The sequence below is a fragment of the Zonotrichia albicollis genome, chromosome 4 (genome assembly GCF_047830755.1).
Source record: "Zonotrichia albicollis isolate bZonAlb1 chromosome 4, bZonAlb1.hap1, whole genome shotgun sequence".
NCBI classification, from domain to species: domain Eukaryota; kingdom Metazoa; phylum Chordata; class Aves; order Passeriformes; family Passerellidae; genus Zonotrichia; species Zonotrichia albicollis.
In genome coordinates, this window is record NC_133822.1 from 49,418,521 (window position 1) to 49,428,237 (window position 9,717).

At 41.2% G+C, this 9,717-nt stretch overlaps 1 protein-coding gene across 3 annotated transcripts in view; it reads right to left on the minus strand.

The window, feature by feature from the left end:
• The window catches only part of RAB3IP (RAB3A interacting protein), a 32,491-nt gene extending 27,659 nt beyond the window's left edge, over nucleotides 1-4,832 (minus strand). For 2 of the 3 annotated variants that reach the window (XM_074539738.1, XM_074539736.1), the window contains exon 1: nucleotides 4,681-4,832. The gene's annotated coding sequence lies outside the window, so the exon portion shown is untranslated. The remainder of the gene's footprint in view (nucleotides 1-4,680) is intronic. The other variant, XM_074539737.1, reaches the window with a different exon arrangement.
• Between the last annotated feature and the right edge of the window lie 4,885 nt (nucleotides 4,833-9,717).

The following is a 9,717-nucleotide window of genomic DNA, read 5'->3' on the forward strand; positions in this document are numbered from 1 at the left end:
GCTGAGAGCTTCCCTAGGAGCCAAGCTGACTGTGGGCAAAAAACCCACACACTGTTGACACAGCACTCCTTAGTAGTAATTCTGCTACTGTGAACAAAAGCTGTATTCTGTCGGTATTCTGACATTTCAGGGCAGGACACATGTTAAATAAAATAATTCATTTTCTTAGTAATTCTTCTACTACATTAATATAAGGTGAAGACTTGGAATCACATTAGTGCCTACCAAATATGATTATTTTTTTCCTTAGGTGATACTATGCAATTAGCATCACATAAAAATGTCAAGTACTGTAATAAATCAGGATGAAACAACAAAATAATTCATTTCCTTATGCTTTCATCTGGAAATAATGCAAATTTGGAGGGAGCTGACAAATGTCACTTTTTATTACCTCTTCACTGCCACACCTGCACTGCTGACTAACCACAGCTTCATGAGGAAACTGTGCTTAAATCTGTTACTTTGTCTAATAGTAACTAAAATGTACTACAAAGAAACCAGTTCAACAACAGTTGGTTTAACACTTCCTAAAGCTTCTAACAGAAATTAAGAAAAACAAACATTTTTAACAGCAGTCAAAGCAAAATAATTAATTTTTCTGTTATAACTCTAAGAGAGGTTTAACTACTTGTCTGAACCAAAGCACTCAATAACTAAATACTAAAAAGTCCCCTGAAAGGCAGTAATTTATTAAGGTTTGTTTCCTTTTGAAAAAAAATTGTTGAAAATCACCTACCACAAACTCTGGAGTTTGTCTTTCACAGATTGCTGTTGAATACCAGACACTTCGAAGATAACTCTGAACAATCTCCTGACTGCTATAGTGCATTTAAAAGCAATGCCAACACCAAACATTTCACACATCAGTAATCTCATTTTCAGCTTTAACAGTAAAAGAGTACAATCATAACAGAATGGCTACCTGCTCGAATAGGAAGGAAAAAAAAAATCCCTTAAGGAAGAAAGTTAACACCTCTAAACATTTACACCAAGAGCAAATTCTAGTTGGTATTCACCAAAAGAATGTGCCCATTAGCCACTGTGGTTCAACCTCCACCAGCAGGCCTTTAATATGGAACTGAGTCTCAAAGACTTCATTTATTACACTCCAACACCCGCTCCAGCTGATCTGAGAGGGGTCTGCAAAGTGGATTTCTCCTCAATACAACTGCCATTAGCCCACCACTGGGCCTGCATTCTTCTCAGTCAGTTTAGGGGAAAAAAATTTTTGAAATACGTGGCATTACCGAGCCTGGAATGTAATATGTTTTAAACTCTAAAGAACTCAGCAGGGAATTAAAACCAGCGGATTAATGAACACCTTTTAAAGAAACAGTTCAGTTAAGTACTGCTACTTCAAACCTATCAGATGCAAATAGGTGGTTTCAAATTTAAATTGCTCTAAGGCATCTACGGGCAATAATTTCAAGTTCAAAACTAATTCAATTACATCTATCCAGTATAAGATATTCCAGAGAGGTAGACACAGGAAAAAGTGTGGGAGATTTTCTTCCTAAACTGTTTTGTGTTTAAGCTTAGCCAGAGATTTCAAGTAAGTTTAAATACCATTATCAATGCCAGTTGATTGCATGAACACAATTCAAGATTTGGCATAGGAATTCCTTTAAGGTTTGCAAAAAATAATTCCCAGTCCTAAAATCTTGCAATTGTGATAGGAATTTCTTCTCCAGAAAGCCAAAACAAAGCTTTTTCTTCTTTTTTTTTTTTTTGTTTTTTTTGGGCCAGTAAGATATGAGAGAAAAGAAAGCATTGGACTATTCCAGTCTTTACATATTCTACTTTTATTTTATTTTCAAGTGACTCCACACTATGTATTTACCAACAAATGATAAAATAGGCAAGACAGTAAATGGAAGGTAAGGTGTAAGTTCAGCAAGTTTACAGAATTTAACAGCTAGCAGAAACACACTTGGTTTAAGGTGAGAATATTTTTCTATTGCATTCCCTCTACTGTTGTCATAGAATACTATGATGTGGGTCTATTTTTACTCTCACTTTATGCATTGAAAACACTGTTTTGCACTGTTTTAAAAGAAACACACTCTACTTGATAGCAGGATTTTATGAAATTACAAGGATTTTTGTTGTGATGAACTGATGATTAAAAAAACTCTTTCAAAAACTTTTTTTTTAGGTATATCTTCAACTAGAAAAATATAGGTACAGCCAGCAAGTGTCTCTCACAGAGAAACCAGCAGCACACAAGATTCAATGACCTATATTTATGAAGTGCTTGTGAAACTTATAAATAAACATGTTTAGAGGCTGGGAGATAGTACACCTCTTACTAGAGTGAAAAGCCAGTGCTTTGCAAAGGCAAAGAATACCACGAACTTTCAATGTAAACAAACATTCAAAGAATGCTGTTCTGTGCACAAAGAGTCTCAAACCAAGTTAATTAAAATGAAAATATCATTCTCTTTGCAGTTCCTGTTCTTTTTAAAGCAGAGCCTTGTTCTGCCTTATCTCGGAAACAATTTCACAAGCCCATCTCAGGTTTAAACCTGATCACAATGACTGTAGTGTCATTCTTGCCAAGACTTGGACCTAAAGATCCTCTCGTTTTTCAGTTAACACTGAAAATATTCAGCAAGTAAACTTGAACCTCAGCAAAATTACCATGAATTTCCTGACATTGTGCCTGCAAATGTATTTGAAGAAATATTTTCTTAATTCATTAAAAAATGGTTAGTGGATTAGTACTAATAAAGTCTCTAATACAAGTCTTGACAGGTTACAGTAAGACAATATTTTACATGGCATATTTAAAAAGGTCTTAAAAATAAAAATCCAAAGTACACATCTCCTTTCTGAGAAAATCCATAAACCTAAGTGGAACAGTGAGTGACCATCTCATTTGGTATTTTACATGAATTTTTAAACCAAATCAATAACAGCTATGAAGAAAGCTGCAGTCTATAATCAAAATGCTTCTTGTGACTGTTCCGTTCTCCTATGGAAAAAAAATGTCCTTTTAAATATAGCATAACAAGATGGATGTTCCAGTCGCAGCTGTGAGGTGCACTCCCATTTGTTATTTATTAAAAGCATAATGAGAACTGTAAATTATTTATCCTTCTTTGCTCACTAGGTAACACTAACCAAGCACAACGGATGAATGACTGCCAAGAGACAAATACAGAAGGCCAAACTTTAACCCTTCCAAAAACTCATTTAACAGATCTATAATAGAAACAACAATAAAACTATTAAAACTAGAATTCAGGTTTTGCCCTACAGTGAGGAATACAAATATTTGAACAGATGGTAGCTGCCAATACATACTTCTAGTCTGAATAACCTTACATCTGCTTCAAAAGAGAAGCTGATAATTTCAGTTATAGCAAGTCTATACAAGAATAATTATTTTATCTATTTAGACAACTGTTTTTGAGACCTCCTAAGTACATGCTTAAAAAGGAATGCAGCAAACAAAGCAACCAACATAAAACTTAGTATATTATCTGCAAACAAAACAGACCACACTTTCAAACTCATGAAAACACTGTAGCTTTTTGTCAGCAAGACAAACTCTGACGGTATCATTAAAGCTTGGTCACTCTGTTCTCTTACTTCCAAAGCCCTGCGACCCTCGGGGAATTACTGGAGCATCAGCAGCACAAATTTCTGCACAGCTCATCTCTTGCAATCAACTTGTACCAAAATTTACTTTCTGAGCCTTACTATCCAACACAACGACATTAGAAATTAAGGCAAAGTCAAACATGCTACCTAACTACTTCAGCTTACAAGACCAGTTATCGGCGACGTAAGCATGGCCCTCAATATCGCTCGACAAACCATAAAGAAAACAACAAAAGCTACAGGCGAGCGCAGCCCCCCTGTCCCACAGCGCAGAACGCCGCTCCGCTCCCTGCCCAGGCTGCTCTGGCACCCCTCGAGGGGGGCGAAATCTGCGAACCCCAAAAGGGGCCCGGCCCCGCTTCTCTCTCTGCCCCTTTCGGCGCTCTCCCCGATCCGCACCTGCCGCCCCGCCGGCCGAGAGCTGTGGCGGCGGAGGCGAAGCGTTCAGCGCTCGGCACCAGCTCAGCTTCTGCCCGCATCCCTCCTGCGATCGCCTCGGTCACCGCCGCCGGGCCGCCCTTCCCCTCGGGCCCCGCACAGGCGCGACCCGGGGAGCCCGGCAGCTGCTCCGATCCACCGGCCCCGGGTACGCCACGGCTCTTTGTCCGCCGCCGCTGGACTCCAGGAGCAGGTGCTCCCGGCACTTCCCGGGGTGATCCCTGAGAAGTACTTTTGCCCAGTTTTGCCTTCGACCGCGACTGGACTCGGGGACAAGCGCATCCCTGCCCCCGACTGCCCCTTCCGCGCCCACGCAAGCCCCGACGGATCCGTGGACGCCCTCCCGCCGCAGACGGGCACAGCAGCATGACCCGGGCCGTCACCCGTCCCCACGTTCTTCCGGGCAGAGTCCCACAGCCGCCACAGCCAGCCCGCGCCCGGGCACGGCGCACCAGCTAGGGGCAGCGCTCCCGGCGGCGCCTGCTCCGCCCGCCTGGGCACAGGCTCCCGGAGACGCGTCGGCGGGCAGGTGCAGCAGCACCAGCGGGGAGCCACAGCCCGGGCAGCCACCCCACGCTCCCGCTGGCGGAGCCGGAGCCGAGGCCGGGGCCGCGCAGCCCCCGCCGCACGTACCTGCCGAGCCTCGAGAGAGGAGCGGCCGCCGCCGCCGCCGCGTCCCCTCAGCCGACCTGCGGGGCCAGGCCGCGCATGCGCGGCGCGGCGCAGCGCCCGCAGCGGGGCGGGGGCGGGGGGGGGCAGGTGTGCGCGGCCCCGCTGCCGCCCCCTAGCGGCGGGGCGGGGTTGAGGGAACGCGAGTGAGCTCCGGGAGGGGAGCGGGGCGGGGGCCAGGGAGAGAAGGGCCTGGGCCGCGGGGCCTCCGCTCCTCACCGCGCCTCAGAGTCAAACACTGGAACATCGCTGCTCCTCAGGGACAGGCAAGCGCAGGCTGTCAAACTCTGACTGTTCTGTTGCCGCGAAAAACACAAGGAAGTTAATAATTCTGTGTTTGATGGTATGCAGTAACAAAGGCACGGGATTGCACAATTGAAAATGAGAAAATGAAAAATATGCCAGGTGGTTATCCAGCAATTTTCATTCATGGGGCATGCACTGCTCCAAATCAGTTTCCAAGCCTCTCTAATGTATTTATAATTTCATAATTAAAGACTGAACTGTACACACAAAATTTCTGAAATCAGGCCATGTATAGAGCTATAAAAGGCCTCACTTGCTAAGGAGAGGTGTTTTTCCAGCCCCAGTAGTTTGATTAAGAGCAATTACTGCTATGCCTCACCTGGGCTCACCTCAAGCTGTCCCCATTGCCACCCTGACACAAGCATGGTACTTAGCGCACTTGAAGTCCTGGTCTGTACTGTTCTGTGTGTCCTGTGTCTTAAAGGTGATAGGCAAGTGTTATAAAGCTGCTATAAATAAGACTCCATTTCACCACTGGTCTGATTACAGTGCCAAAAATGACAGCAGTATTAGCTGGACCATGTACTTTCCTTGCTTTTAGTGCAGCTGAACTGAATTGTGCACTGCATGGTGAGGAACTTGAGCAAAAACTAAGGTAAACAAGACCTTGTCTCATTCATCAGTTAAGGAATCTAGGCCGCATTCCAGTCAATAATTGAAACTTTAATTATCTTGACAGCTTTCCACTGAATGTGAAAGAATCCTGCTTGGCCAGTCCTGCAGGACATAGCCACAGACAAATAATATTCTCTGTGGCACATTCCTCATGGCATCCACCAAGCAAAAAGTTCATTGAGAACAAAAGAATATGACAAAGATGATGTCCAAAGGCAAATGTATGAATGCCATTCCTCATAAAGTAAAAATACAGTGCCTATAAATGCTCATATCTTCTAAATTATTTTCCAGTATGTAAATCTACATGGACTACAATGGGGTTCAGGCAGAAAAATGGCTACAGAAAGTCATCATCTATACTTTTTCTGGAAGCAACCTGAAAACCAAGAAACCAAAGTGCCAGAAGTGGAATATTCAAACAGCAGTATAACTTAAAGTTAGTTATAAAACCCCAGAAGAGCAGAGCTGTTCAGTATAAGGACCTTGAACTTTAAATTATTTAATTTGCTAATATTGACATGAGATAGAATCCAGGCAGTGCTGTCAGAATACAGGTTTGACAAATTAGAAGACGCATCAGAAATTTATTAAAAACACGATTGCAAAAGAGATGACAAATGGAATCATAAGTTGAAAACAACCTATTAAGACATAATAAACCAACAAGAGTCTATAATTAGGATCTGTAATCCTATAGTTCTTAATCCTGTACAATGACTGTGCTTGGCATGACAGTCGCTGTCTTAACCAGATTAGACATCTTGCATTTCAAGAAATAAAAGCAATACAGTTCCAAAGACATTTGACTGCTAAAATTAATCATCAACAGATTTATTTTGTCAAAGTACTCCTGAATTTTGCTGTAACACTTTAAAGAGTCAGGCAGAAACAAACCACAGAAAGCAAAATTTACATGGTTAAAATTAAAAGCTAAAATTGAATAAATAAATTGAATTAAATCCAGAGTCATAAATAAGAGAAGGAGTCTTTTGTGTGGAGCTGGGTGAAAAGAAAAAGATATTTTAAAAGAGTATTTTTATGAAGCCCTTTGCTCCTTCCTGAGCTGCACATCAGTGTCAGGGCAGAGCTGCTCCTCCAGGCATCATGAACTGAGAGCCAAGGTCACCAATGAGGGCACAGCCAAGGGCAGAGCCAGGTGGCTTTGCCATACACCAGTGACCATCACCCAAGGTGAGATGTCAAATCAAGTCCAGGATGCATTCAGGAAGTCTTGTCAGGAAAAGCAGGAGGCAGTACTGGAGTCATGTGTGACCTGTGTGCAGACCTCCACCTGTAATGTAAGCCTGAGGCTCATCCAAGGAAGAATAATCCAAGACAGACTCACAAGACAGTACTGTTTGGCTGCTTGTTTTGAGCTCCATAGTGTGGTCAAATGCCCCAGATCAGAAATTCCCATTCTCCAACTAGATAGAACACTGAATAGGTATCTTGGCACAGGCTTGGCCGGAGCAATGTATATACTAAAAACTGAGTCGTGACTGAGTCTTGTGTAAATTCTCTCCAGTCATACTAATGGAAGGTGTGATAAAAATCACTGCAAACAGTTCCTGCACTGCACAGAGTCCTCCTGAGCTGCAGTTCTGTCTGTCAATGTCTTCTGTCACATTGAACCATCTGAGAGACTCTATCTTCAAATGTGGTTGTTTCCTTTCCTAACAGTTACAGTCCACTCATCCTAAGAAATCTGTTTCAGGGAGGAGAAAACAGAAGAGACAGGGCTCTCTGTTGAAGGCAAGGATTGCTGCAGGACTTCAGAAAAAACAAGTGTGTAGTTTTTCTTTGATCTGAATTTTGTTAAAGTTTCTCATCTCCACACAGAAGCGCAAATGCCGGCTAATGTAAGTTTTCCCCCTACAGGTTGGGAAGTGTTAAAGAAAGAGATAGTTGTTCTCTTTGTAGAAGATGTTTAAGTGTTTAGTAGGGGAGGATGTCCCAGCAACGTCATGGATAAATAAAACAAATAAAATTTGAAATTTCACTTTCTACTTGCCTATGGTACTTCTTACTTGTTTATTTTATTGCTTTTTAATATTGAATGAACTGTACTTATTAAATTGTACTCCCTTTTTGTCAAGATGATTCAAAACAATAAACTCAAGAAAGCCAAAGGATAAATCTATTAATAGCAGTCACACATGCATTGAAACCCCATAGTACAATGAAAAAAAAATCCCAAAGAATGATCCACTATATACACAAAAAGGTACAGAGACTGTAAGTCTAACCTATTTTAGAAATTCTCCCCCTATTTCTACTAGCTCAGCTGAACCAGTGCTACAGTACTGGAAACTGTAGTTCCCCACTCAGGCACATTTCTTCAGTGTTTAGGTAACCATTTTGAAAGCAAATCCAATTGGTACATTGGCATAAATAAGGTTCCAGCTGATAGGAGCTCTAAAACTTCTCTTTATGCTGCCCTTCCTGTCCAACTAACAGAATGTTAAAACTGGTGAGATCTGTGTTATTTTTCAAATCTACCCACCAAAAAAAGGCCCAGAATAACAGAAAATAAGCAGGACTGATATTAACTGCTCCTGAAGCTCTTTCTCAAAACTTTCAACAGTGAAAGACAGAATAGCCTCCCTAAGCAGTACATTCCAGTGCAGAACTAACCTTGGAGTAACAAGTATCATCCAAAGTCTAACCTCATCTCCTGTGCTGCAGTGTAGAGGAGGTAACGAGCTTATCTCAGTGCATACAGGAAGCAGAATTCAGGGCATTTGATAGTATCATTTATACCCTCAGTTTCACCAAAGAATAAACAATTATTTTTATCTTTCCTCAAAAGTGATGTTTTTTAGACCTCCAATTGTTTTTATTGTTCTTGCTGGGTTTCTTCCTGTGGGTCTTTATCAGAACAGTGCTCAATTCCAGGCACAGCACTCCAGCTGGGGTCTGATGAGCACTGACTTCAAAATATCACACATCTGCTTATACATCCCACCAAAGATGCTTTGTTTTTTCTCTTTTGGCAGGAGAACACTGCTTAACCAGTCCTTCTCCAGCTTGTGTGTAACCTCACTTGTGAATTTTCTTCCATGTCCATTGATTCTTACGAATTCTAATCTTGTTCTGAAAAAAGTTTAAGATCTTTCACGTCTTGCAGATTTGATGATAAGTGCACTGTCTATTCCATCAGCCAAGTCATTAATTAAAATACTGCATGTTATCAGATCCAGAATGATCCTCTGAGCTGAGATGCTCCTCTTGAAAAATTGACCTTCTAAAAACATGGTTTGAGCAGGGTTTTCATACCCATCTTGTATTTTTTTTACAGTAGTTTATGCTGGACAGCATGCCCCTCCCTTTCTTATGAGATGTCGCAGGAGGGGATTTCAAAAGCCTTAGCAAACTCTATCTGTATCACATATATTGATTCTTTCCTATTTGTCTTCAAATGATGTGCTCAAATCATGCAAGAAATATGTTGCAGCATCAAAACCTCAAACTGCTTTACAGTCTTCACTTCTGTTATCAATGTTATCAACTCTGTTGTCCATGCACTAAATTAATGTAGAAACAAGAACTTAAAATGACGTGTAAAAAGGAAATACTCATTAAAGCTCTGTATGCATTAATTGAAAGTCAAGGCTTGAATACTAAAAAATATTAACTTGGCAAATAAATTCTTTTATACACAGCATACATCTATACACAACTGGCAGAACTCACTGACAATAAAACAATGGCTCATTCTTTACTGATTAAAAAAAAAAAAAAACAATGTTAAGGGAATACACAGAAAACAGCCTAACCAAGGAATGTAGAAATTAATAAAAATATAAATTCTTCATTAACTATTAAAATGACAAGGATTAAAAAGAAATTTCCCCTTCAAGCATGTTAGATTACAATTGCCCACTTTGACCGTAAGACTGATTCTGCAAACAAGCTGCCAAACTAGACAGATTCTACTGTTGAACATGAAATAATAATGTCTCTACATTTTTTTGAAGATGCTTATTAACTTAGCAATACTAAATAGAAGAAACATAACAACTGAAATGGGCTTACCATCTTATGTAAGAACTGACATGTGGCTTCGTTTATCTTTAG